Source organism: Panthera onca, chromosome C2, assembly GCF_046562875.1.
Source record: "Panthera onca isolate mPanOnc1 chromosome C2, mPanOnc1 haplotype 2, whole genome shotgun sequence".
NCBI classification, from domain to species: Eukaryota; Metazoa; Chordata; class Mammalia; order Carnivora; family Felidae; genus Panthera; species Panthera onca.
The window spans coordinates 129,756,985-129,784,779 of record NC_138347.1 but is presented as its reverse complement, the minus strand read 5'-3'; the positions used below and the strand labels follow the sequence as shown (position 1 = coordinate 129,784,779).

At 39.2% G+C, this 27,795-nt stretch overlaps 1 protein-coding gene across 5 annotated transcripts in view; it reads left to right on the top strand.

Moving 5' to 3' along the window:
- Positions 1-27,795, top strand: part of TMEM108 (transmembrane protein 108) — a 402,326-nt gene that overhangs the window by 66,081 nt on the left and 308,450 nt on the right. For 2 of the 5 annotated variants that reach the window (XM_060638682.3, XM_060638685.3), the window contains 2 exons: positions 13,707-13,813; positions 14,220-14,326. The exons of the other annotated variants lie outside the window; for them this stretch is intronic. The gene's annotated coding sequence lies outside the window, so the exon portion shown is untranslated. The remainder of the gene's footprint in view (positions 1-13,706; positions 13,814-14,219; positions 14,327-27,795) is intronic. 5 annotated transcript variants of the gene reach the window in all.

The following is a 27,795-nucleotide window of genomic DNA, read 5'->3' as shown; positions in this document are numbered from 1 at the left end:
GTAATATCTGCCCATTTGGTAGGTGAATGGTGTATTCTTTATAAAGGTATTGCTAGACAAGAAGCCTGGCACCAGAGGTGAATTACTGTTTATTTGGTCCACCAGACCCCTCTAGACACTTCTCTTTAGTCCCTGTAGTTTTCCTTCATACTGTCCACCAAGACTTGAATGTCTTGCCTGCTTCAGCTCTCTGAATTACTAATGTTCATGTGCTATCACCTTAGATTGAGAATTTAGAACATGCTTTCAAATGTCTTCAGTTTTTATTTTCTCAGTTAATTCAACACATAATTACTTGGTGTTGTATCTAGTCTATGCCAAGATATGTTCTCTGCTCCCAGAGACCTTCTGTGTCTTTTGAGGGTGAGGGCCAATAAGGCTGTAAACAGATTATAAATTAAAGTGCTATGAAGAAAACTTCAGGTGTTGAAATGGAAGGTATTGTGGGAAATGTACCTCAGGCCTCTCAGGCAGGTGGATTTAGTTGAGACATGAATAGCAAAGGGTTAGCTATGCCATGTAATACTATGTGTGGGGCAGATTGGGGAGAGGAAAGGGGATGCAGAAGGCCAATGAGAAAAAAACATGTAAGGAACTTGAGGCCAGAATAAAACCCAGCATGTTTAGGAATTGTGAGAAGGCAGATACGGCTGGAAGTCAGATGCTGGTTTGGAGTACTGTGGTAAAATTGTGGAGTTAAGAAAGAACCAGATCGTGTAGAACCTTTTAGGCAGAGTGTGAGGAGTATGGATTCATGCTTAAGTGTGGTGGAAAGTTGTTGAAAGGTTAGAAAAGGAGACTGGAGGAGAGGGTGACATGATGTAGTTGAAGTTTTAAGATAACTCTTGCTGATATGTGAAGAATAGATTGAGGGGGCAGGAAGGGTGTTAAAAGAACCACAAAATTCTAAACATTTGGGGCACCTATTACCTGTGATGATACCAAGTGAGGTCCTTACCCTCCAGAAGTTATTTGTGGTGGTGAAACACAATTGATAGTACTAACTGTGCAGTTGTCTGGGCAAAGAAGACCTTAGGGGTTGAGAAATGGGAGAGAGCACTGTGGACAGGAGCAGTCAAGAAAGACTTCTTGGGCAGCTGTCAGATTCAATATGGACCCAGAAGGATGGGTAGACGTTAAATAGCAGGGAATGGGGAAAGTGTTGCAAGCAGGACAAAATGGTGTAGACCTCGGTTTGGATGGAACAGAGGAGGGCTGGGAGGTGAATTTTGAGGGAAAGCTTTTGCCATGTTGTGAGAGACCTTGAATGACTTTTCTTCCTTAGTATGGTACCACTAGTGGAGTAGTGAGTTGATACATGTTCCTCATTTTTGTGAGGATGTTGCTGATGGCTTTAGTTTCGAAGACTTCACTAGAAATATAGTTTCCTTAAAAAGCATCATTGCATTTTTTATTATAGACTGATTTTGTTGTCCTGAACTACTTTCCAATGGGATTTTACTAAGTCATTGGTTAATTTTTAGTTTGTCATTAGGTCTTCATATAGAAGAACCAATTCTTTTTTAAATAACGGAAGAAATTACACGTATAGCTAAAAAAAAAAAAAAAGAAAAAAGAAATAAGGGCATTTATCTTACTCCCTCAATCCTTTTCTTCATTTCAGCAATGAGGTGAGAAAATGGTTGAGACAACATGTATCTGCAGGATTTATTTATTTAGATCAGCCAAGATCAAGTCGAGTGTTGTTCTCAAGAAACTAAAGGTCCAATTCAGTACAAATCCTTTTACTTAGAATCCAAGCCATTCCCCTCCATATTTTATCCTTTATTTAATGCCTGAACTCCTTTCTAGTCTGCTCTGAAGGCAGAAATAGTGAGACCACATGGTATCCCATTCTAGATTTTTGCTTCCTTCATTTATGATTTTGCCTTTACCACATCATGCTCATAGCCAGGAGGGGTGCATGGTCTGTCCAGTCATTGTCTGGTCAAAGTCTAGCTGTGTAATTGACCTTAGTCTCACACTTCTGAGAATGTGTACCTTCTTTAGTCTCTACTGCTTTTCCACTGATTTGCATACCTGTAGATGATCTCTTGAATTTCTTGATTGACTACATCCTATTTTTACTCAGAAAAATTGATAGATGTTATTTGTCCAGAATAATAGATTTTTCTTGGATTGATGATACCAAGAAGCATTTTCCACTTTTGACATGTCTTTCTAAATTTATTTTCCTATAAAAGCCCCTGGTGCATTTTTACCCATTCTTCTCTTTTGGCTCAGTACCACCTATCATAACTCATTAAGTGCTCCTCTCTGGAAGCATTGAGTGACACCACCAGTATAATAAATGTCCTAGGTACCTGCTAACTTCCTTTCAGGTTACTTGAGCCATTTTGATAGCCTGTCACAGATTCAGAGGGACCCTGTAAGTGCCCAGGGTGTGTGACATTCTGCTTGTCCTCTGATAGGCCTGCTGTCCTGGGAGAAGAGGGCTTAAACAGATGAAGAGTGAGCAGATAGTACAAGACTGGAGTCACCAGGATGTCAGTCACTTCTGTTCAGCTCAGCCTGGGTAGTTGCAGAGCTGTGGTGTACCTACTACCTTTCTCCGCCCCCCCCCCCCCCCCCCCCCCCCCCCCCGCAGCTTTTAGGCAGTGAGCTGTGAAGCTGAGGAAATTTAAAGTGAATTTTTCTCTGGAAAGGCATAGGACTCTGATGCAACTTAAGTGAAAGTGATGTGAATACAGATACTAAAAGAAAAACATAATAAACCCTGAAGAATGTTTATTAAGAAAAGAGCATGATTTAAATCTCATTATAACATTGCATTACGAGGACTCTGTTTCACAAAGCCATGTCCACATCCTCGCAGGCGACCCACGGAAAAAGCTTTTAGTTGATCCAACTACAATAAACGCTGCAATGAATACTTCCTCTGAGTCTTGTTCACTGAACAGTTACTTGTCATAAGAAATGAATTGTGTTTTAAGCTGGAGATAGGTACTTGGGAATTGGGCTATGGTAGCAACTCTGAATGTTCTGTTGTCATTTTTAAAAATGTATTTAACATTTATTGCCCTCAGGGAACTCACATCAAGGAAATGGAAACCTAGACAGCCAACTAATGATGCAGGTCTGATCTCCTTGAAGGCAGGAGCTCATGAATTTATCTTCTCTCTGTGTTACTAGCACTTTATATGTGCCTTATATGCAAAAGGTGCTCGGGGAATTCCCCCCCCCCCCCTGCTTTTTTTAGTTTGGAAATAATTTCAAACTTTTAGAAAAGCTGAAATATACTACAGAATACTCATACCGTTTATCCAGGTTTATTTATTAACATTTTGTTCCATTTACATGCTCAGGTGCACATGAGCTTTCTCCCCTCCTCCCCCATGTAGATAGGGGTGTGTGTGTGTGTGTGTGTGTGTGTGTGTGTGTGTGTGTGTGTGTGTGTAGTTTTTTTGGAAACCATTTGAGATGTGTATCTCATTATTCTTTAAACACTTTAGTATATATTTCCTATGACTAAGGATATCCTCTTACATGACCACAGTACTTTACCAACCTTGGTAAATTTAACATTGATATAATGCTTTCATCTAATATACTGTCCACATTCCAGTGACCCAGTATCATCTTTTACAGCATGTTTTTTCCTCCAGTCTAGGGTCACTTATGCTGTTTGTTCTGTCTCTTTATTTTACTCTAGAATAGTTACACAGCCTTTCTGTGTCTTTTATGACATCAGTTTTTTTTTTTTAAACAGCTTGATACAGAATTTACATGTGATAAAAATCACCAGTTTAAGCAAAAATTCATTTATTTTTAGTAAACATGCAGAATTGTGCAAACATCTCTATCATTGAGTTTCAGAACATTGCATTTACTACAAAAAGATACCTTGTGCCCATTTGTAGTCAATCCCTGCTTTCAATCCCAGCCCCAGGAAATCATTAGTCTGCCTTCAGTCATTGTAGATTTGCCTTTTCTGGATATTTCATATAAACGAAATTATACGATGTCGAGTCTTAGGCATCTGACTTTTTTCACTTAGTGTAATGTTTTATGAGGTTTGTTAACATGTAGCATGTATTAGTATTTTCCTTTTTACTGCTGAATGGAATCCCATTGTATGGTTATACCACATTTTGTTTGTCCATTTATCACCTGGTAAACATTTTATTATTTTCACTTTTTTTGTTATTATGAATGATGCTGCTATGAACATTCATGTACAAGTCTTTGTGTGCACATACTTTTTCATTCCTCTTGGATAGATACTTAGGAATGGAATCATGATAAATTTATCTTTGTAAGAAATTCCCAAACTGATTTTCAGAGTAGCTGTACATTTCACATTCCCCTAAGCAATGTTCCTTTGCATCCTCATTAACTTGTTACTGTTTAATGATAGCCATTCTAGGTGAAGTAGTATCATATTGTTTTAATTTGCTTTTTCCTAAGGACTAATAATGCTGAACATTTTTTCCATGTGCTTATGATCTTTTTTTGTGTTTTTTTTGGTGAAATGTCTATTCAAATGTTTTGCCCATTTTCAGTTGGATTGTTTTCTTTTGAGTTGTAAGAATTATTTGTATATTCTAAATAGTCTTTTGTCAGATTTATGACTTGCAGATATTTTCTCTCTGTGACTTTCTATTTTCTTAATGCTTTCTTTTGATGTGCAAAAGTTTTAATGTTTGAAGTCCAATTTATCATTTTTACTTCTATGGATCATGCTGTTGATATTGTATCTAAGAAATCTTTGCACAACTCAAGGTCATGAAGATCTGATTACTTCCTTGCAGGGGCATATTACATGTGTCTAGTGCTACTAGATAGCCATGAAAATACTCAGAGGTTTTCTCTGACTTCTTTCAAGATTTTCTCTTTGTCTTTGATTTTCTGTGGTTTGAATATGGTATGCCTAGGTGTAGGTTTTGGGACATTTATTCTGCTTGGTGTTTTCTGAGCCTTCTGGTTCTGTGATTTGGTATCTCTCATTAATTTAGGGAAATTTTCACTCATTATGGCTTTAAATATTTCTTCCCTTTTCTTCTGATTATTCCCATCATGAGTATGTAATACCTTTTGTAATTGTCCCACAGTTCTTGAATATTCTGTTCTGTCTTTTGTTGTGTTTTTGTTGCTCCTCTTGTGTCTGAGTTTCCTTAGAGACTGCTTCTTAAATAAGGTCTGAGACATGCAATTCTTCTGGTTGTAATCCCCTGTTATTAAACAGAAGCCCAATGGATGTGGGAAGGTAAGAGTTGGGGGAAGCCTTCTCTAGTCTTGTAATTAGGTCTTAGTCTTTTAGTGAGCCAGTGCTTTTCATATCCTTTCCTCCTTCACTTAGGTGTGACAGGAAGGTGAAAGGGAGCTGAATTTAGGTATTTCCCTTCCTGTAAGTTGAAGGCTATAGTGGGCTGGAATTAGGTGTTTCCCTTGCCCCATGTCAGGCTCTGGTAAATAGTTTCCCTTGAGGGCAGACCTTACTAAGGAGAATTGGATTTTTGGGTGTACATCAAAATGGCTACTTTCCCTCTCCTCCAGCAGGAAGCAGGAGGGAATTTTTCTCTGATCCTCAGTGTGAGAAATGCTGGTAGGTAAAACACTTAAAAGTGTGCTGTCTCCCCCTCCTCAAGACATTCACTCCTGCAATCCCACCCATGAAGATTTTAACTCAGATTTGTTGACACTGAGCCCCTAACAATTCATCAATTATAGTTTCGGTTTGCTTACCTTGGTACTGGTTCCTCCTGGAGGTCTCGGCTTACAGGTGCCTGCTCTAGTAAGTTAGACTTCTATGTATCTACCTGACCATCTCTAATTTTGGGGATAGTGGCTTGCCCTGTGACCTCAGTTCTCTGATGGATCTAAGAAGAGATGTTGATTTTTAGTTTGTTCAGCTTTTCTCTTGAGAGGAGGGAAATGATGACTTCCAACCTCGTTACGTGCTGACCAGAAACCAGAAGCTATTTAAGAGTTTTCAAGGGAGTAAATAAACCAGTGTTTAAAAACACATCAGCAAAATATCAAATTAAGGCTAATATCACTTTTTTTTAGTTTTAAATTCCAATTAGTTAACATACAGTGTTGTATTAGTTTTAGGTGTGTAATATAGTGATTCCAATCTTCTATACATCACCCTGTGCTCATCACAACAAGTGCATTCCTTAGTCCCCATCCCCTGTTAATTTCACCCCCCCCCCCCAAGCCCTCTGGTAACCTTCATTTCTCTATAGTTAAGAGTCTGTTTCTTGGTTTATCTCCTTTTTTCTCTATGCTTGTTTGTTCTGTTAAATTCCACATATAAGTGAAATTATATGGTATTTGTCTTTGACTTATTTTGCTTAGCATTATAGTCTCTAGCTCCATCCATGTCATTGCAAATGACAAGACTTCATTCTTTTTTATGGCTGAATAATGCTCTATTGTATTTATATATCCTATCTTCTTCATCCAGTCATCAGTTGATGGATACTTGGGCTGCTTCCATGTCTTGGCTATTATAAATAATGTTTCTCTAAACATAGGAGTGCAAGTATCCCTTTCAGTTAGCGTTCTTATATTCTTTCGGTAAATACCCAGTGATGTGATTGCTGGATCATAAGATAGTTCATTTTTTAACTTTTTGAGGAACCTTCATACTGTTTTCCACAGATGTATACTAGTTTGTGTTACCAGCAGTAGTGGGAGAGGATTCCTTTTTCTCCACATCCTTGCCAACACCTGTTATTTCTTGTGTTGTTCATTTTAGCCATTCTGATGGAGGTGTGTGTGGGGTGATATCTCATTGTGGTTTTGATTTGCATTTCCTTGATGATGAGTGATGTTGAACATCTTTTCATGTGTCTGTTGGCCACTTGTAGGCCATCATTGGAGAAATGTCTGTTCATGTCTTTTGCCCATTTTTTAATTGGATTTTTTTTTTTTTTTTTGGTGTTGAGTTCTTTGAGTTCTTTATATATTTTGGATATTGAACCATTATTGCATCTGTCATTTGCAAATACCTTCTCCCATTCATTAGGTTGCCTTTTTATTCTAATGATTGTTTTTTGTTTTGTGTTTTTTGCTGTGCAAAAGCTTTTGTCATGCCAATAGTTTGTTTTTGCTTTTGTTTCCTTTGCCTCAGGAGATAAATCCAGAAAGATGTTATAGTTAATGTCAGAGAGATTACTGCCTGTGCTCTCTTCTAGGGTTTTTAGGGCTTCAGGTCCCATTTAGATCTTTAATCCATTTTGAATTTATTTTTGTGTATGGTGTAAGAAAGTGGTTTAATTTCATTATGTTGTATGTAGCTATCCAGTTTTACCAACACCATTTGTTGAAGAGACTTTTTCCCATTGCATATTCTTGTCTCCTTTGTCAGGTTAATTGACCATATAATTGTGGGTTAATTTCTGGGCTCTCTGTTCTATTAATCTGTGTATCTATTTTTGTGCCAGTACCATATTATTTTGATTACTGCAGCTTTGTAAAATAACTGGAAGTCTAGAATTGTGATACCTCCAGTTTTCTTCTTTTTCAAGATTGCTTTGGCTATTTGGGGTCTTTTGTGGCTTCATAATAACTTTAGGATTGTTTGTTCTAGTTCTCTAAGATGCTGTTGGTATTTTTTTTAAAAATGTGTATTCTTGAGAGAGAGAGAAAGAGCATGAGCAGGGGAGGGGCAGAGAGGGAGGGAGACACAGAATCTGAAGCAGGCTCCAGGCTCCAAGCTGTCAGCACAGAGACTGATGCAGGGCTTGAACCCACAAACTGTGAGATCATGACCTGAGCCGAAGTCAGGTACCCAACCGACTGAGCCACCCAGGCGCCCCGTAAAATGCTGTTGGTATTTTGATAGAGATGGCATACTAAATATGTAGATTGCTTTAGGTAATGTAGACATTTTGCCAATATTCTTTCAACCCATAAGCATGGAATCACTTTCCATTTTTTTGTGTCATCTTCAATTTCTTTTATCAATGTTTTATAATTTTAAGAACACAGGTCTTTTACCTCTTTTATTAAGCTTATTCTTAGGTATTTTATTATTTTTGGTGCAATTGTAAATGGGATTGCTTTCTTAATTTCTTTCTGCTGCTTCATTATAGTGTATACTTTATTAATATATAAAATTAGTATATATGTTTATTTTTATATATTTTTTAGTAAGCTCCATGCCCAGCATGGATCCCAGTATGGGGCTTGAACTCACAACCCTGAGATCAAGACTTGAGCTGAGACCAAGAGTTGGATACTTAACTAACTGAGCCACCCAGCTGCCCCAATATATACATTATTAATGTATAGAATTAGTGGATAGAAATACAGATTTCTCTATATTGATTTTCTAACCTGTGACTTCGCTGAATCCATTTATCAGTTCCAGTAATTTTTGGTGTAGTCTTTAGAGTTTTCTATATATAGTATCCTGTCATCTGCAAGTAGTGAAAGTTTTATTTCTTCCTTACTGATTTGGATGCCTTTTCTTTTTTTTCTGTTCTTTTTTTTTTTTTTTTTTTTGAGAGAGAGTGCTTGTGTGAGTGGGGGAGGGGCAGAGAGAGAGGAGGAGAAAATCCTAAGCAGGCTCTGTGCTGTTAGCAGAAGCCCAATGCAGGGCTTAATCCCACAAACCATGAGATCATGACTTGAGCCAAAACCAAGAGTTGGAAGCTTAACTGACTGAGCCACCAAGGTGCCCCAACTTTTATTTCTTTTTGGAATGATTGCTGTAGCTACAACTTTCAGTACTGTGTTGAGTGAAAGTGGTGGCAGAGGACATTCTTGTCTTGTTCCTGATCTTAGGGGAAGAGCTCTCAGTTTTTCACCAATGAGTATGTCAGCTTTGGGTTTTTTCATATATGGCCTTCATCATGTTGAGGTATGTTCCCTCTAAACTAACTTTGTTGAGTGTTTTTAAGAATGAATGTTGTACTTTGTCCTATGCTTTTCCTGCATCTATTGAAATGATCATAAGATTTTTATCCTTTCTCTTGTTGTGATGTATTACATTGATATGCAAATACTGAACCATTCTTACATCCCAGGAATAAGTCCCACTTGATTGTGGTGAATATTTTTTTTAATGTATTGTTGGATTTAGTTTGCTAACATTTTGTTGAGGAATTTGTTTATCTGTGTTCATCAGAAATACTGGCCTTTAGTTCCTTTTTTTAAGTCTTTATCTGGTTTTGGTATGCAGGGTAATGCTGGCTTCAGTGAATGAATTTAGAAGCTTTTCTTCCTCTTCTATCCTTTGAAATAGTTTGAGAAGTCATCTGTGAAGCCATCTGGTCTTGGACTTTTGTGGGGAGTTTTTGGATATTGATTCAATTTCCTTGGTGGTAATTGGTCTGTTCAAATTTTGGTAAGGTTATATGTTTCTAGCAATTTATCCATTTCTTCTGGGTTGTCCAATTTGTTGGCATATAATTTTTCATAATATTCTCTTACAATAGTTTGTATTTCTGTTGGTGGTTATTTCACCTTTGATTTGTGATTTTATTTGAATGCTTTTTTTTTTTTTTTTTTTGATGAATCTGGCTAGGGGTTTATCAGTTTTGTTGATCTTTTCAAAGAACCAGCTCCTGGTTTCATTGATCTGTTCTATTAGTTTCTGTTTTGTTTGTTTCTGTTCTCATCTTTGTTATTTCTTCTACTGGTTTTGGGTTTAGTTTGTTCTTTTTCTAACTCCTTTAGGTGTAAGGTTAGATTGTTTACTTGAGATATTTCTTACTTCTTAATTAGGACTGCATGGCTATAAACTACCCTCTTAAAAGTGCTTTTGCTGTATCCCCTAGATTTTGGACCATTGTGTTTTCATTTTCATTTCTCTATATGTTTTTTTAAACTTCTTTTTTGATTTCTTGGTTGACCCATTCATTGTTTAGTAACATGTTATTTAACCTCCATGTATTTGTGTTGTTTTCTAGAGTTTTTCTTGTGGATAATTTCAAGTTACATAGCATTGTGGTTGGAAAAAATGTGTGGTATGACTTCAGTCTTTTTGAATTTGTTAAGACATGTTTTGTGGCCTAACATGGATCTATTCTAGATGTTCCATGTGCACCTGAAAAGAATATGTATTCTGCTGTTTTAGAATGGAATGTTAGGAGTACATCTGTTAGCTCCATCTGGTCTAATGTGTCATTCAAAGCCACTATTTGTTGATTTTCTGTTTGAATGATCTATCCACTGATGAGTGGGGTGTTGAAGTCTTCTACTTTTATTGTGTTATCAGTTACTTCCTTTATGTTTGCTAATAGGTGCTTTATGTGTTTGGGTGCTTACATGTTGGGTGCATAAATAGTTACAATTATTATATTTCTTGTTGGACTGTTCTTTTTTGTAGTGGTATTCTTTTTTGTCTGTGGTTACAGTCTTTGTTTTAAAGTCTAATTTAAATAAATAATAATAATAAAAATTTAAAAAGGAAGAGACACTAGAGATCTTTTTCCACATACATGCAGAGGAAGGTGAGGACACAGCAAGAGGACTGTATCTGCAAGCTTGGAAGAGAATTCTCTCTGAAAGCCCTCCCTGACAGCACCTTAATCTCAGACTTCCAGCGTCCAGAACTGTGAAAAAATCAAACTCTGTTGTTGAAGTCATCCAGTCTGTAGTATTTCATTATGGCAGCCCGAGTAGATTAAAACATAAAGCATAATGGAGACCTATCTCGTAAATTGTTTGTTGCGAGTAACAGAAACTGAAATTACCTTAAAAAGAAAATGTCTTAGGTCAATAATTGAACAGTCTGAGATCCAGCTACCACAGGACCCAGGATTTCTTCTGCCTCCCTCTCTCTCTCTCTCTCTCTCTCTCTCTCTCTCTCTCTCTCTCCTGGATCTGCCCCTCCTGCTCCTGGCACCTCTCTCCTCTTGGTGGTTCTTCCCTGGGGTAAGTCTCCTCACCAGTAGCTTTGTGGAGGCAAGCACCTCCTTTAGGAGGTCAGGCTCAAGGCATTAAGGGACTCAGAAGCCACAGCAACAGTGTGGGTGAGGCACAGGGCTGTCCCTCTAGAACACAGGGAATGATCATTAAATGCAGAGCTCAAAAAAAAAAAAAAAAAAAAAAAAAAACGGATTCCAACAATGATGACAAAGGGACCCTGGAGTGACAGAACGAGCTCCCAACACCATAGGTGGATCAGTCTGAGCAACAAAATAAATAGCCTCGTATTGGATTATAACCCAAAGTAAAAAAAGAAGAAAAATAAAGATCCACGAGTTCTTACTGACATAGATGATTGAATAAATAAATGTGGGAAAAGAGACAAATCTCCCATGCTGAAGAATTCCAATTAATGTATGCAGATATGCCACCCTCAAGGGGATGGAACATAACCCCCCCCCTCCCCCCCACCAAGAAGTGTCGGCTGCAAATGACTTCTTCCAAAGATGACAGTGTGGATATCAGGAGGTAATGAATTTTTTTTCGGGAGAAATCTGACACACATTATCTCAGCCAAGTGCTCAAGTCAGCATCAACAGTGATGGGTCATGTTGATAGGATATCCCTTGAAATGATGTAATGGAAATAAAACTTCTGTGCTTTCCTCCCCAAATCCTGTAACCCCATCATAATCACGAGAAAGACATCTGACAAAACCCAGTTGATTAAAAAATGACACAATTGGAGTTTAAAGTTCTGTGTACCTGTCTTCCAAAGTTCTGGGAATTTTTTTAAGTCACAAGTACAGGGAGTGAAGTTAATCTTATCTTTGGTTCATGGCACATTATGAGCATTGGTTGTACAAGGCCCCCTCTTGACATTTATGTATATGTTTATTTCTTTTATCCCCCCCCCATATGTCATTCTGATTCATCTCTCCCCATAGGCAATCATTTTGTGTATATCTTTCTTTTTAATTTCAGTACATTGTAAAATTCATACTTTGTATTCATGTATTATAACAGAACATACTTGATGTCTTTTTTTCTTACTACTTAAGCCTTTCATTTTTTAAGATCGGTCCATGTTGCTCTAGGTACATCTAACCTGCTGCTTCTCTTTGGTGGGCTTCTTCACGGCACATCTACCACATTTTACTCATCTATCCAGCCAGGAACACTTGGCTTAGATTCCCTTCAGCTCTTCCTCCCCACAAACGGTACTGCCATTGACAGCCTCTTTTGACTGTGTATGAGCATTCCTTTAGGATTTATACACAAGATGGATATGCTAGGTCATACTTAATTTTACCAAGTAGCCTTTGCTCTTCAAGAATGTCTGTATCTGACTGTCCCTCCAGCAGCATGTCTTAGGGAGTTCCTGTTTTCCTGAGTCCCTACTAACACTTGGCATGACCCAACTTTTAATTTTTTCCAGGTTTGTATGTGTACACTGAAATTGCACTATTTTTTGCTTGCTGTGTTTCAGTTGTTTCTAGCAAGTTAAAAGTGCCCTTATTGAGTAGTAATATTAACCCTCAGAGTCCACCTCATCACAGTTCTTCTATTTTCATTATCTCCTTCATCACTCCTTGTGTCTAATGCATCCCCATAGTTTTGATTTCTCCTCTGGCCATAATTCTCCCTCTCTTGTACCTTATCCTTTGTAGTGGGAAAGACAGGGCATTATCTAGTCCACCCTATGTTTCATTGTTGTGAGAAATGAGGAGTTTTCTCCTGCTTTGTACCAGCACAAAGGAGTCACAGAGGAAGTAACAGATGGTTCAAAGGGTGAGAACAAAGGCACAAAGCCATATGGGAATAATGTACCTTTAAAAACCAACATTCAGGGGCACCTGGGTGGCTCAGTTAGTTAAGAGTCCGATTTTGGCTCAGGTCATGATCTCGCTGTTCGTGAGTTCAAGGCCTATGTTGGGCTCTGTGCTAACAGCTCAGAGCCTGGAGCCCACTTCAGATTTTGTGTGTCCCTCTCTCTCTGCCCCTCCCCCGCTCTAACTCTGTCTCTCAAAAATAAACATTAAAAAAATTTAAAAACCAAAATTCAAGGTAAAGCAAGTTAAAGAGTCTGAAAGAGTAAGGAATCATGACACAGGTTGCTAGGAAAGGGGTCAGGTGGTATCTGGAGACCTCAAGACCTAACAGAAGAAGATGATCCAGAAAGGTATATAGTTTGGGGTGATGTAAGCATAAAGAAAAAGGGAGACTCATTGAGATTTGGAGAGGGAAGAGAACAGACAGAGTATATAAGGTAGATTTTTTAATACATGTACTTTTAAATACAATATATATAATAAAACACATATATTTTTTAATACATGTACTTGACCATGTGGTATATAAAATGTTCCCTGTAAGATTAAGCCAAAAGTCATAGTGTCAGCCCCAGAGGACTTAGAGTCTAGCAGCCCAGCTTTTAATTTCTTTAGAAAATGTGAGTCAGGGAAAATACTGAAAAGTGTAATAGACACTTATACAACATGTCCTACTAAAGTTCTGTAGATGGTCTGATTCAGTAGTTTGCAACTTCTATCCCACCCACAGGGGAAGGGGGCTCTGATACACTCTGTAAAGTAACAGTGACTAATAGTTGAATGAGGTCTCTCAGTATGGTGGGGGAAGGAATGGAGGAAGAGAAGGTCAACTTTTGAGGTTCATGTCTGTAGAAGAATGAACAAAGTGGTCAAAGATAATGAAATAAGAAACCAAAAAGAAACAACCTAGAGCATCAACCCTTCATTTCACTACTGCAGAGGCCCCATTGACTTCTTGCCTCAACTTTACTTTTTTGCCCTCCCTACAATACACAAATTTTAAGGATACCTTATCCACTTTATCTTTCAGTCAGGTCCCCTGAAAACAGTGGCTTTCTGAATTGTTCCCTCTTGGTTTTTGAGATCAGCGATGGCAGTTGCTGGAAATTATGGGCCAAAGGAGAAGGAAAAAGCATGGTATGTATGAGGGGAAATTCAGTGGCTGGACAAGGAGTTTAAGGAGCAGGTTGTAGGTCTTTATATTGACCATTTCTCTGTCAGACAAGTATTGAAATCTGGCAGTTCTGGTCTCAGCATCCCCGAACTTCCCTTATTTTGTAGCTTCTCACCCTGAGGTTCCCAATTTTTGAGTCTAGGAAACTCAGTCATTTATGAATTAAGCTGAAAGGCCAGAGTTAAAGGTTAAGACACAGAATAATCAGTGAAGGATGAAAGTAATTCCTAATGATGGGAAGCAGAGGGAAGAGTTAAGGCACTGGTAGATTTACAAAGACTAAAAGGAAATATAGCTTTTCCATAAAGGCAGGAAGTGGTGCAAATAGTAGTAGTAATAATCCTTTATGTGTATATCATTTCCGTTTAGTGTTCTTTTTACAATTTGAGGAGTCAAGGACGTGACTGCCATCCTCATGCATACAAAGAGATTGGATTATAGATTGGGAGAGAGACTTCCTTGAGGTCTCCTAGAAGGTGAGAATGGACCTATGGTTCTGAGTAGCTTATTGCTTCTTTCTGTGACAAAATGCTAAATATTGGGATCAGAGTGCCAAGGACAGGCAGAACATAAAGGAAAAGGAGGTCAAAGGAACAGAAAGACTGTATCAGCAGAATGTGTACTGAAAATTAAGCTACTCTGCCCTTAGTTTCTCTTATAGTCTTCCACTTTAAATTGTCCCCTTGGAGTTTTTCTAGTATATAGAATCAGAATTTTAGAGCTGCTTACCTTTTTGATATTCTATTCCATCTTCATCTGGCTCAAGGCCAAAGACAGTTTTCCAGCTTGAAATATAGGAGAGCCTTGACAGAGGGTGGAGCCCAAATTGCCTGATCTCTATGAAAAGAAGGGGCTTAGCTTCTTGATGTTACACCACTTTTCTAAGGCTAACTGGAATAGGGTTTAAGTCAGAAACAAATCCAAATCTAGGGTGAAGCCAATGGAAGGAAGTGAAATCAAGGGCAAGGCCAAGAAATTAGAATCAGGTTGCTACACCAAAGTAAGGAATGACCACATTCAGAGCTGAGCAGGCTGGTGCCCTGCCTTGGTTCTATATATCAAGTCGTCATGCTAAAGCCCATGAGGCAGATCTATGACATACAGATCAGAACAGGCGGCTGAGCTCCTGTGGTTTCTCATTCTCAGGCTGGTTGGGCCAAAGACTTGGGTAAGAGGCAAGAGAAATAAACAAGTGGATGACCAGCTGCTGGGATGAAGCAGGGGGCATGCAGGTTGGTGGCTGGTTAGTAAGTGCCTATTTAAGTGTGCTTTGTGTTTCTCTTCCTTTTTTCCTTTTCTTTTAGTGATTGCAGTGGCGTTTGTGAAGATCCAGCCACATGAGGGAGGGCTGTTGTCCAGAGGAAGTGCTGGACAGCAGGGGGCAAGGCATACTGGGGTGTACTGAAAGCACAGTACAAGACAGCATGGGCCCCCAAATCAAGATTCCCATGAGCTGTGCAGCTGGAAATTGATGCTCTATTCTACAGAGTTATTCTTTGGGGTGATTGATGGGTCTTGTGAAATTCTGAAGAAAAATGCAAACTCTGTCTCCAAGAAGGATGTTTTGGTCACATTTCCTCTCTGGAGGCAGCCTCCAAAGTTCTCAAAATGATAAGGCAGAAATAAAAATATGTCAACTTCTTTTTCCCTCAAATACCCCTCCTCTTTCAGTCTTCTGGTGGCTAGGCAAATTCCTGCTTATTAAAGCCAGCTTTGTCTGCCTGCTGCTTAGAATTACAGGAGAGAGAGCCCACTCAGGGAAAATCTCTACTCCTTATCTTGTGTGTAAGGGATGAACAGGAATCTGGCCAGGGTTCCCTGAGGTCTTGTTCCCAGACTGACTCAGTGTTGCCTCTGTTCCCAGGATGCAAGTGTGGTGTGTGTCCTCCCAGGGTAGCCATAGGGGCATTCAAATGAATCACCCTGGATGCTGCTAGCTTTCTTTAGCGGGTCTTCTAAGACAAGCTCAAGTCATCCTTGAGGAAAAAGAGTTCCCTAAACTGAATAAAGCAGAAGTGGGCGAGGGTAGGAGGCAAAGCAGTTTCGTTGGCATTCCTTAGCTGAAAGGGGTCGAGTTTGGAGATGCTCATATGTGTACATGTTTCAGGTCTTTATTCTGCCACTCACATATGTGCCCCTAAGTCACTTTTTGTGGATAGCAGGACACGTACCTCCTTCTCAACCCTTTGGGATATCCAGTCTGTTACTATCACCTAAAGGACAGCTCCAGCCTTCTTCCCATCTCCTAAGTATAAAAAAACACAGGTTACCCCAAACAGGCCAGTGTCTGAACCCCTCATGGCAAATGATGCTCTGCAAATCTTTTTTGAATTGCTGAGCTGAATGTGTGGGGTTAGATTAAGCAAGAGTTGGAGAAACCCAAGAAAAATTGAAGCTGTAGTTATAAGACTGCCACCCTGTGATGAGCCATGGAATTAGTGATATTTACAATTTTTAATTATTGATGGTGATTCAGTAATTTAAGTGAATAATCAACTGAAACATACATGTGACTTAGGAAGTAATTAGAAAGTTGAGATGTTAAACTAGAGGAGTTTTAAGATTAGAATTTATTCAGCCAGAATAATTGCACTAAATAAGACTAAAGTATTCATTTACCAAATGTGAAATGTTTCCCTTCTTCATACACACACATATACACACACACCCCTCTGTGTATTTTATTACTCTTGGGTCTTGTAAAAAAAAAAAAAAAGGAGAAGGAACATGTAGTTACCCAAAAAGCTACTCACTTATTCAACAAATAGATGTTGAAATCTTACATTGTGCATAGCTCTCTGCTCAAAATTATGAGGGGCCATCTAATTGGTATGTAATTAGATCCTAGAAGATGGGCAAAGAGACCTAAGGGAAAGAGATCCTTGGTAGCTGCATTTTACCAATTATCCCCCTGGGTTTGTTCCCTGTGTGTAGAGAAGGGGCTTTTACACCTGGTCAGGTAAGATAAAATATGTACTGTATACTGCATTTACCTAGGACTGTGTCCCAAGAATGGTCTTTCAAAAAGTAGAGTTGTCCAATCTCCTCCATGATTCTTTGGGGATTATTAGAGATACTCAACATTAACTCTGTGTTGCAGATAAGGAACAACAGATCAGAAGGGCTCATAGTCTTTCTAAGATGAGAAGGGCCTCAGGAATGTATCCTTCTGAAATAAATGTCAGATGGGTTAGGCATAAAGCTTGAAAGTAGAGAAGAGTACTTGTCCACAATTGGTGTCTTGCTCATGTGTTGGGACAGAGGTGTGGGTGTACCTTCTCTTAAAGGCAGAACTTCAGTAGAGGCATAGAGAAGCCTCTGAGTACAGGCTGAGGTGCTTCTCTAGAAGACTACAGACCTCACCCCAGTGCATGGCATGTGAGACCTAAGTTTTGCAGTGTTTTCTTGCTGCATGCCAAGGTCATGAATAACCTGGACAAGTGGACTCTCACCACATATTCTACCTGTTGTCATCTTGTACAAAGAAATTGGTTGATAACATAGAGCTAAAGTGAGCTGCTTAAGTTTCTCTTCAGGTCAAGAAAATGGCCTGGTGGGAAAAGTGGAGTCTCCAAAGTGGAGACTATTTGATCATGTTCCAGAGAGCTATGGTAACCACCTATAGAAGATTGTGGCATAGTGTCTGCTGTCTGCTGCCTACCCTCATTCATATTTATTCTTTGTATAGATTAAGTAAGAATAAGCATCTGAAGCAAAAGGATGGTGAATTTTAGGTTCTTTCATTTGTGATTAACTTGAAGTGGCCACTAGGAACTGATTTATGTGAACTGTGATGCCAAAACTAAGCAACTCATTTGCATCTTTGCCTTTGCCTCTCCAGGCACATGCCTCCAAGGGCATTTGTGGGTCAGCTTTGGTACTTAACAGTGACTTTAGGAAATGAAAGTTTGATCTAATGCTTGCTGCTTCCTCAAGGCTCAACTGAAACATGCTTTCTGCATGTAATTCTTCTCTGAGCTCTTTAGTCTTGTATATCTTCCCATAGCTCTTAGTTCATGTCTCTTAGGACCACATATTTGGTTATTCACAAATATGCTGGGTTCCTCCATTGAATTTTAAGATCCTTAAGGACAGATTTTATATATTATTTTTTATACTCAGAAGCTAGAAATAGTAGGCACTCAGTGGTGTATGCTGATGGAAAAACTGGTTATATAAAGGAAAGTCTGTACAATTCAGAATTAACATTATGAAGGACTGTAATCTCTGCACATTATGTTTCAGTATTTTCTCAGATTTTGTACAAATACTAGGACCTAATGCTTAAGAGAATATAAATATTTGTATCCAGGCAGACTTTAAATGGTGTTTCATCATATGTGAAATTTATGAATTTATCATCTTCATTAGCTTCTTACAGCTTCTCCTCTGGGTTCCTCTTTGTGGGAGACAAAGTGGTTTCATAAAAAGACCATGGACTTCAAAGCTGACTAGATGGGTGACTTGGGTAAGCTACTCTGCCTCTCCTCTATTCATTTCCTCAGCTATCAAATAGGAATGATTACAGTTCCCTTGCATGGTTCTAAGATGTGTGGTTGGCATGTGTTTGGGCTTTGTCTCCTATGCCTTCATCCATACCACCATCATTTCTCATATAGATGTTTCACTGGAAGGTGTTGATGCTATGCTTTCAAGACATTTTCCACACTGGTGTGTGTGCAGTGTAGACCTCTCAACACTTCCCTGTGTTGAGTACTTCTTTATCACCTCCAGAATAAAAAGTTGGTTGCTTGCTTCAGGAAGTAGACATCAGTATGGAATTAGAAACAAGAGATTTCATGCCTGTGAAAGGTTATTGGGCAAAGGGAATGGGAGTAGGCAGGGGAAGCTTTAGGTTGTCATGCTGGTCTGACACCTGTGACAAAGAAAGGAGGAAGGGAGCATGATTTAGCAGGAAGGTCTTCAGACTTTGGTGAAGCTGTGTGAATGACAGTCTTTTCCAGTCCAGTAAGTACAAAAATTACCTGTAGATGAGTCCCTGCTGTTGAGTAATGGTGAATCTTGCCCAGTCATTGGTGGGAGCTGCCTAAACACCCTAACTTCAGCTTGAGAGTTGAGGCAGATCCTAAAGACATCCATAGTTAGCAGCTCTCTGCTAACTGCACTCCTTGAGGAAGATTCTTTCTTGAAAATAAGTAGCTGCATATCTCATGAGCATTTCAGTCTGCTTTGTATTTTCTCCCCTGCCATGTCAAGTTCCTTTGGCAACCATTCAACAGATACGAGTGTCCACTTTGTGCCTGTAACCAAGCTTGCTGAGCAAAGGCAGGCTTCTCTGAAGCCTGCAGCCTAATGGGAGAAATAAATGCTAGTCAGATATTCACATTGACAGTTGACTACCAACTACAGTGAATGCTCTGATAGAAAGGAAGCTTATTTTATGGGGGCGAGCGACAAAGGAACCTGAATTCCTATAACTCATCACATAGTCTCTTGCCCTTCTATATTTCTGCGTGTTGTCCTTTTGCTATAACATCTTTTCCCTGCTTTACCTAGCTCACATCCTCAGTAATAACATCCATAAACACATGTAGGGTGACCATGTGTCTTCTTTGCCTTGGGTAGTTCCAATTGACCTTTTCTGTTCCAGTGTAATTGTTAACATCACTCTCATGCTCAAAATGTCCCAGTCTGGACATTATGTGATCATTTATTTGCCAAAAATTCTAACATATTTTATACAAAATATTCCTTTAATACTGACTATACCCTTTGGAACAGTAACTACTTTTTACCAGTTTTACAGAGTGAAAAGTGAGACACAGGTCAAATAACTCAATCAAGGTCACAGAGCCAGTGGGATTTGAACCCAGGAACTCTGACCCTGGTCTTCCCAACCACCAGGCTGTTTTACCCCCCACACAAGGGTTGGCTTTAGAAGCCCTCTTCTGATGCCCTGTTCCACCACTTAGCCTGGCCTGGCTGTTTTCTGTGTGATCCCTTCATACCCTGTACATTGTGAAGGCAATGGACACTGTCTCTCACTCCTCATTCCCCTCTGCCCCCAGCACCTCACACATACTGAGAGTTCAGTAAATCTGTTGAATGACTGGATTGAGGCAGGTGAGGAAGTTGTCAATGCATACCACATGGATTGTTAAACAGGAATAGACCCTTGAGTGAGTAATAGTGCTCCTTTTTAGATGTTTTCCCCTTTAACCTTCAGTCATTATTTACCTTCTCCTCCAGACTTAATACTGTTCCCAGACCTACCTAATTATGAACACTGTGGACTAAAAAGGGACATTTTTTAAAAAAGTGTATTCCATAATTCATTGTTTGGTCTAGTTTCCCTTGTGGTGTCATATTCATTGGGCATTGTTTCTTCTCATGTCCCTGAAATAATGTTTTATTTTTAGATAGTTCTAACCCAGAGGGCATTCCGAAGACAGTGATATTTCTGGACTTGTTATAAAAGAATACATAATATAAAAAACAAATTTTGAATTTTGCTGAGGAACTTTCTAAGGGAAAGGATAGCTGAGTAACTTGGAGATGAAGGGGTTTTGTTTTTGTTTTTACCTTGACTCTATTGCTTTCCCTTTTTACCTTCCATAGGGGCAAGTCCTGAGGGAATGTAAAAAGGGGACATAAAGTAATTCTAAAAACTTGATGCTCTCTTTGTGCTCGTAGTTAGAACCTTCCTAAATAAATAACATTTCTTAAGATATTGAAGATGAAGCTCTTGACATGGTTATAGGGGAGCATAGTAAAGGCATTTGATAGATTACTCTTCAACCAGGAAGCTTTCTGTCATCTACACGATGCATACCCCACTATCATGGAGAATAAGATTTTATTTTCAACCATTAGATTTTTAAAAATTTCATAGATTAAAAAATTATTAGAATTTTTTTCTTTTTTTCCATTTATTTATTTTTTAATATATGAAATTTATTGTCAAATTGGTTTCCATACAACACCCATTGCTCATCCCAAAAGATGCCCTCTTCAATACCCATCACCTTCCCTCCCCTCCCTCCCACCCCCCATCGACCCTCAGTTCTCAGTTTTTAAGAGTCTCTTGTGCTTTGGCTCTCTCCCACTCTAATCTTTTTTTTTTTTTTCTTCCCCCTCCTCCATGGGTTTCTGTTAAGTTTCTCAGGATCCACATAAGAGTGAAAACATATGGTATCTGTCTTTCTCTGTATGGCTTATTTCACTTAGCATCACACTCTCCAGTTCCATCCACGTTGCTACAAAGGGCCGTATTTCATTCTTTCTCATTGCCATATAGTACTCCATTGTGTATATAAACCACAATTTCTTTATCCATTCATCAGTTGATGGACATTTAGGCTCTTTTCACAATTTGGCTATTGTTGAGAGTGCTGCTATGAACATTGGGATACAAGTGCCCCTATGCATCAGCACTCCTGTATCCCTTGGGTAAATTCCTAGCAGTTCTACTGCTAGGTCATAGGGTAGGTCTATTTTTAATTTTTTTTTTAATTTTTTTTAACGTTTTATTTATTTTTGAGACAAGGAGAGACAGAGCATGAACAGGGGAGGGTCAGAGAGAGGGAGACACAGAATCCGAAACAGGCTCCAGGCTCCGAGCGGTCAGCACAGAGCCCGACGCGGGGCTTGAACCCACGGACTGCGAGATCATGACCTGAGCCGAAGTTGGCCGCTCAACCGACTGAGCTACCCAGGCGCCCCTATTTTTAATTTTTTGAGGAACCTCCACACTGTTTTCCAGAGCGGCTGCACCAGTTTGCATTCCCACCAACATTGCAAGAGGGTTCCCGTTTCTCCACATCCTCGCCAGCATCTATAGTCTCCTGATTTGTTCATTTTAGCCACTCTGACTGGCATGAGGTGGTATCTGAGTGTGGTTTTGATTTGTATTTCCCTGATGAGGAGCGACGTTGAGCATCTTTTCATGTGCCTGTTGGCCATCTGGATGTCTTCTTTAGAGAAGTGTCTATTCATGTTTTCTGCCCATTTCTTCACTGGATTATTTGTTTCTCGGGTGTGGAGTTTGGTGAGCTCTTTATAGATTTTGGATACTAGCCCTTTGTCCAATATGTCATTTGCAAATATTTTTTCCCATTCCGTTGGTTGCCTTTTAGTTTTGTTGATTGTTTCCTTTGCTGTGCAGAAACTTTTTATCTTGATGAGGTCCCAGTAGTTCATTTTTGCTTTTAATTCCCTTGCCTTTGGGGATGTGTCAAGTAAGAAATTGCTGCGGCTGAGGTCAGAGAAGTCTTTTCTTGCTTTGTCCTCTAGGGCTTTGATGGTTTCCTGTCTCACATTCAGGTCCTTAGAAATTTTCAACTGATAAAGTCCAAAGAGAACAATGTCATGAACCGCATATATCCAGCTTCAGCTTTTATGGGCATTCTATCAATCTTGTAACCGGACCTGCCTATCTGAGTCATGAATGCTAGCTAGGCTTTATGATCAATTGGTTTTTCTTAAAATGCTTGGTTTCTCTTGGGTTAAGTCTCCTTTTACTTTCACTGAAAAGATAATCTGCTAGACCTATTTTAGCCACTCTTCCCTTTTCTCCCTACTCCAAAGAAGAAATGGCCTTTCATCATGGTTTGATGCAGGATGCTGTGAGGTTATCCTGTTTTGAAATGGTGTAGGCATCCAGGAGCTATCAAAAGATAATAGCATAGGAGGGGCACATGGGTGGCTCAGTTGGTTAAACATCCAACTTCAGGTCAGGCCATGGTCTCTTGGTTCGTGGGTTTGAACACATTGGGCTCTACTCTGATGATGTGGAGCCAGTCTGGGATTGTTTCTCCCTCCCTCTCTTAATCTCCCCTACCCCACGTGCACGTGCTCTCTCTCTCTCTCTCTCTCTCTCTCTCTCTCTGTCGGTTGCTCTCTCAAATAGGTAATCTTAAAAAAACAAAAAACAAAAAAACCCCCACTATATCATAGGAGAACAAGGGAGGCAAATAGTAGCAATTCCTGTCAGAATATTGAAGACATCAGAGCTGCTCTTTGAAGGATTATTAGCTTTTGGAGAAGCTTTTGGATGGATGAAAAAGAATAATTGCAATTTTTATGATAAGCACAATAGTTAACAGTTTTGGCATGCTTACTACATGCCAGGCACTGTTTCAGTATTATACTTTGCCTATATTATTTCATTCTCACAGCAGACAAGTGAGGTACAGGAGCTGTTAACATCACCATTTTACAGATGAGGAACCTGAAACACAGGGGAGTTAATTGATTTCAGGGCACACAGCACAAGGAAATGGAAGTTCAAACATTCATAGGTCCATAGAGTAGGTATTAAGGTCATAGAGACCGATTCCTTTATTAAAAAAGCCATAATGCAAGTGGTAAAGGGCTTCTCCAGGACACACAGCTAGTGTGGGGCAGGGTTGAGACTCATATCCAGGAACCCTGACTTGAGCCTGGTATGTTTCAGTTGTGCCACTCAGCTGTCTCCACTGCTAGAAGTACCCAGAGGCCTCGTGACATCAGTTCTCTACCTTTTAGCTTTTCTTAGGATTGACATGCATGTTACTCTACTGCCTTCTTCTCTTCAGGAATATTTAATTTTTTTAAAATCTTAACTCTGCAAATTATTGAACTTTGCAAACATTTAGAGAATACAGCCTATTCAAGGCATTGTGTAAAAGTCAATGTAAAGTTGGGTAAAGAGTCTCCGGCCTCCTTATGTGAAACTCTAAATATAAAATGAATTGTTTTCATTCTTTTTTTCATTTCTTCCACTTTATACACTTAAAAAAGTGATAGATGTCTGAAGGATAATTTCATTCTTTGCCACCAAAGGCATTGCCCACTGTGGTGCTTACTCATGTAATGTTACTTTTATAATAGAAAAAGGGTATACATAGCAAAAATTCAGTGTGAAAGGAACACAAACACATCACTGATTATCAAATCAGAGGCTGCAGCAAGACATGGTGTATGATTCAGTTATAAGGATCTCCCTTTTTCTTTTTTAGTGCATGTTACTCTATACTCATGGGTTTTTATTTACTATATTATAGTCCATTATAATTTTTTTAACCAAATTTGGCCACTGCAAGCCTCTTTAATATGGGTCCTGTATCTTTTTGACATAATCCCATTAGTCTCTGAGCCTTTTCTTGCTCCCTATGACATTAAGATATCTCCAAAAGATGTTGTGTTATATGTTCTTGCCAGACTTTTTCTTTGTGTGCATGTGTGTGTGTATGTGTGTGTGTAAGCCTAGAAAGAACAGTTTATATGGATTTTAGAACTCCTTGAAAAATTTAAAAGCCATTATTTAGATCACTGTGCTAGTTGCAATTTTTAAAAACGGAATTTCGGCCTTCAAGAGCAATATTTTTAGAGTGGAGACGTATTTGGGAAATGGAATTTATAAGTTTTCTAAATCAGGGGTTTACTAACTTCATCTTTTCGCTTTTCAACTCTTTGACTCATTTCTCTCTTTGCTGAGAGAAAAGAAGAGAAAGAATACACTGATAATTGCTTACTAAGGAAATTTCAGATGAAAAGAAATGGAATTTTCAGATACCGATCCTGCCCAGAGAGTGGTGAAAGGGGTAGCATACCAAATGTACTCTGTCCTCCATGGTCTTCTCTCCTCCCCGTATCTAGAGGCTCTCCCTCCACTCCTGACCTCCCCTCTCTGCCCTGGCCTGTCCACTGTTGGCTAGAGGTACAAGGAGCTGTTCACTTCAGAGCCAGACATGCCTGGAGTCACATTTTAGTTCTCTTCTTACTTAATCTCTGGAGCATTTGAGGGTTTTTCTCTTCCATCTATAAAGTAAAGCAAAATCACACTTATAAGTTAGGAGTAAGGATGAAATGACAAATTCTACATAGTATAAGTACCGGACCTGAGGCACAGCAAGTGTTCAGTAGTTGTTGAATTCCTTCTACCTTGTATTATATTTACACATGCAGGATATGTGTCTGCCTCATTTCCCTAAGCTTTATTGTGAAATATAACACAACTAGAAAAACTGCATAAAATAAACAATTTAATGAACTATAAGGTGGGCATTTTTTTTAGACATCATCCATGTGAAACAGGTCTTGTCTTCCCCCGTTGGATGAGATACACTCTATGATGAATCAGAACAGTCCTGTTTTTTGCAGTGTGGATGATTCTGTACCAGCTTCCAGCACTGGAAGTCACACATGGGGATGAAAGATGACGTTTCATTTAGTTAAATTAAGTTGGCCCCAATCCAGCAAATATTTTGATAGCATTGTCCACTACAGTGTAGTTTGGGCTCACTTTTATGGCTATGGAAAGACTGGCCCACTGTGCCATTTTTAAATCACAAAATGACTAAGAAAAATGCAGATGTCCCAGAAATCTTAAACTTCCAGTTGTAAAAGGAAATTTGGAATGTCAGGAAACCCTAAGGAGGAGCATTCAACTTTAGGACCTTGGTGCTATTTAGCTGACTCAGTGGCAGTCACAGACTGTTGGGTGTGATCCTAATACAGCTATACCTGGGGCACCTGGGTAGCTCACTTGGTTAAGCATCTAGCTAGCTTGTGTCTTTGAGAAATAATACCTTTGTTAGAAGGAAAGAACCCACCCTCAATAGAGAACTTTCAGAGAGCTACAGATAAATATAATAATTTTGGTATTGTACCTGTTTGGTGAAGAGAGAAAGATTGTTACTAGAGTGTTGAAGTTGACTTTAGGGTTTTCTTTCTCAATCAGGGCCCCAGTATTTCAGCCCATGGTAGGCCTTTGAGGCAGTACAAAGAAGGATGGCCATGGTCCTTGCTCTTGAGATATCTCTAGTCTTGTTGGACTACAGCAGATGCCAGGGAATCTGAGAAGGGTGCTCTGGGACAGACAACATGTGCTGCAGGATTGTCAGAGGGCAGGAAAGGCTTTACAGAGATGATAGAACATGAAGGTCTTGTGCTTGATGTTCACAAATGGGAAGATTCCTAAGGGCAGAGAGGAGGGCTTTGGAGGAGGAGACCAAGTTATGAACAAACTAATGTATTTAAAGGAATAGAGTAGGAAAATTAGGCTGGAGGGGAAAGATAAGACAAAGAAATGATTAGGTGGAGGGGAAAGATAAGACGAAGTAAATTAAGAAGGGTTTGTTATAGATCATAGGTGACAATAAATGACAGCCTAAGGGGCTTGGAGGGGTGATGAAGGTGATGTTCTCAGATTAGCCTTGGAAGGGTCTGCAGGGTAGTAGGAATGGGGCAATGCTGAGAATTGGGTAATTGGTGGGGATAGATTGCAGCTGGGGCTGTCTTTTTGAGTAGCAAGGTTTAGGCCCCTGTGTTTCCCTCCTACACTAATTCTAATAGATTTTTATAGATCCATGGTAGCAGTTCATCACACAAAGAAGAATTTTTGCATGATTTATGGTGCTAAGCAGTACATTCACACTATATTTGAATGTTTACCTTGGAATAAATATTAACATGAATAACTTTTTAAGGACTTTTCTGATTGATACTAGACATTTCAATAGCTGCTTACTAGACTGACTCCAAGAGTCTTGAAGCTAGCTGTAGCATTATGACAATCTCTGGCATTGCTGTTTGGGACCAATGAGGGAACTTACTCTGTCATTAAAATTCTGTGCCATGGCCACAAATGCAGTGAGAAACCATCCTATGCATGCAGCCCTGGTCACTATGCACATTGCACTGGAGGGTCCTTATCAGAATTACGTCAGTTGTCTGGTCAGCTTACCAGTTCATGTTCTGTACTTTTCCCATAATTTTGACATTATTTTTTGAATTTCTTAATTAAAAATAGATTATTTTTTAAAGAAAATGCATATGAATCTTATATTTTGGGCTGTAATTCATTTTTGATAGATTTCTTGTTGTCCACTTGAATCTGAATGTGCCTCATGGACTCTTATGGAGCCTGCTTGGGATTCTCTCTCCCTCCCTCTCTCTCTCTCTCTCTCTCTCTCTCTCTCTGCTCCTCCCCGCTTATGCATGTGCTCTCTCTCAAACAAACATTTTAAAAAAGAGATACTTCTCTGATTTGAGAGACATAAAACATCATGATCAATGAACCAAGAGCTGGTTCTTTGAAAAGATAAAGAAAATTGATGAACCCCTAGCCAGATTCATAAAAAAAGAGAAAAAAAAGAGGTCTCAAACAAAATCACAAATGAAAGAGGACAAATAACCAACATGACAAACACAAAAATTTATAACAGAATATTATGAAAAATTATATGCCAACAAATTGGACAACCAAGAAGAAATAAATTCCCAGAAACCTATAACCTACCAAAACTGCAGCAGAAAGAAGTAGAAAATTTGAAGAGACTAATTACCAACAATGAAATTGAATCAGTAATAAAAAAAACTTCCAGCCAACAAAAGTCCAGGCCCAGACAGCTTCACAGGTGAATTCTACCCAAAGTTTAAAGAGTTAATACCTGGGGCGCCTGGGTGGCTCAGTCGGTTGGGCGTCCGACTTCGGCTCAGGTCATGATCTCGCGGTCCGTGAGTTCGAGCCCGGCATAGGGCTCTGTGCTCACAGCTCAAAGCCTGGAGCCTGTTTCAGATTCTGTGTCTCCCTCTCTCTCTCTCTGACCCTCCCCTGTTCATGCTCTGTCTCTCTCTGTCTCAAAAATAAATAAACGTTAAAAAAAAAAATTAAAAAAAAAAAAAGTTAATACCTATTCTTCCCAAACTATTACAAAATAAAAAAGAGAAAGTAAAGGGGTACCTGGGTTGCTTAGTCTGTTAAGCATCTGACTCTTGATTTCAGCTCAGGTCATGATCTCACAGTTTGTGGGTTCAAGCCCCATGTTGGGCTTTGCTCTGACAGCATGATGTCTGCTTGTTATCCTCTGTCTCTTTCTCTGCCCCTCTCTCACATGCATGCTTGTACTTTGTCTCTCTCTCAAAAATAAATATATATATTTTATAAATTTTTTTAACATTTATTATTTTTGAGAGAGAGAAACTGAGTGCAAGTGGGGGA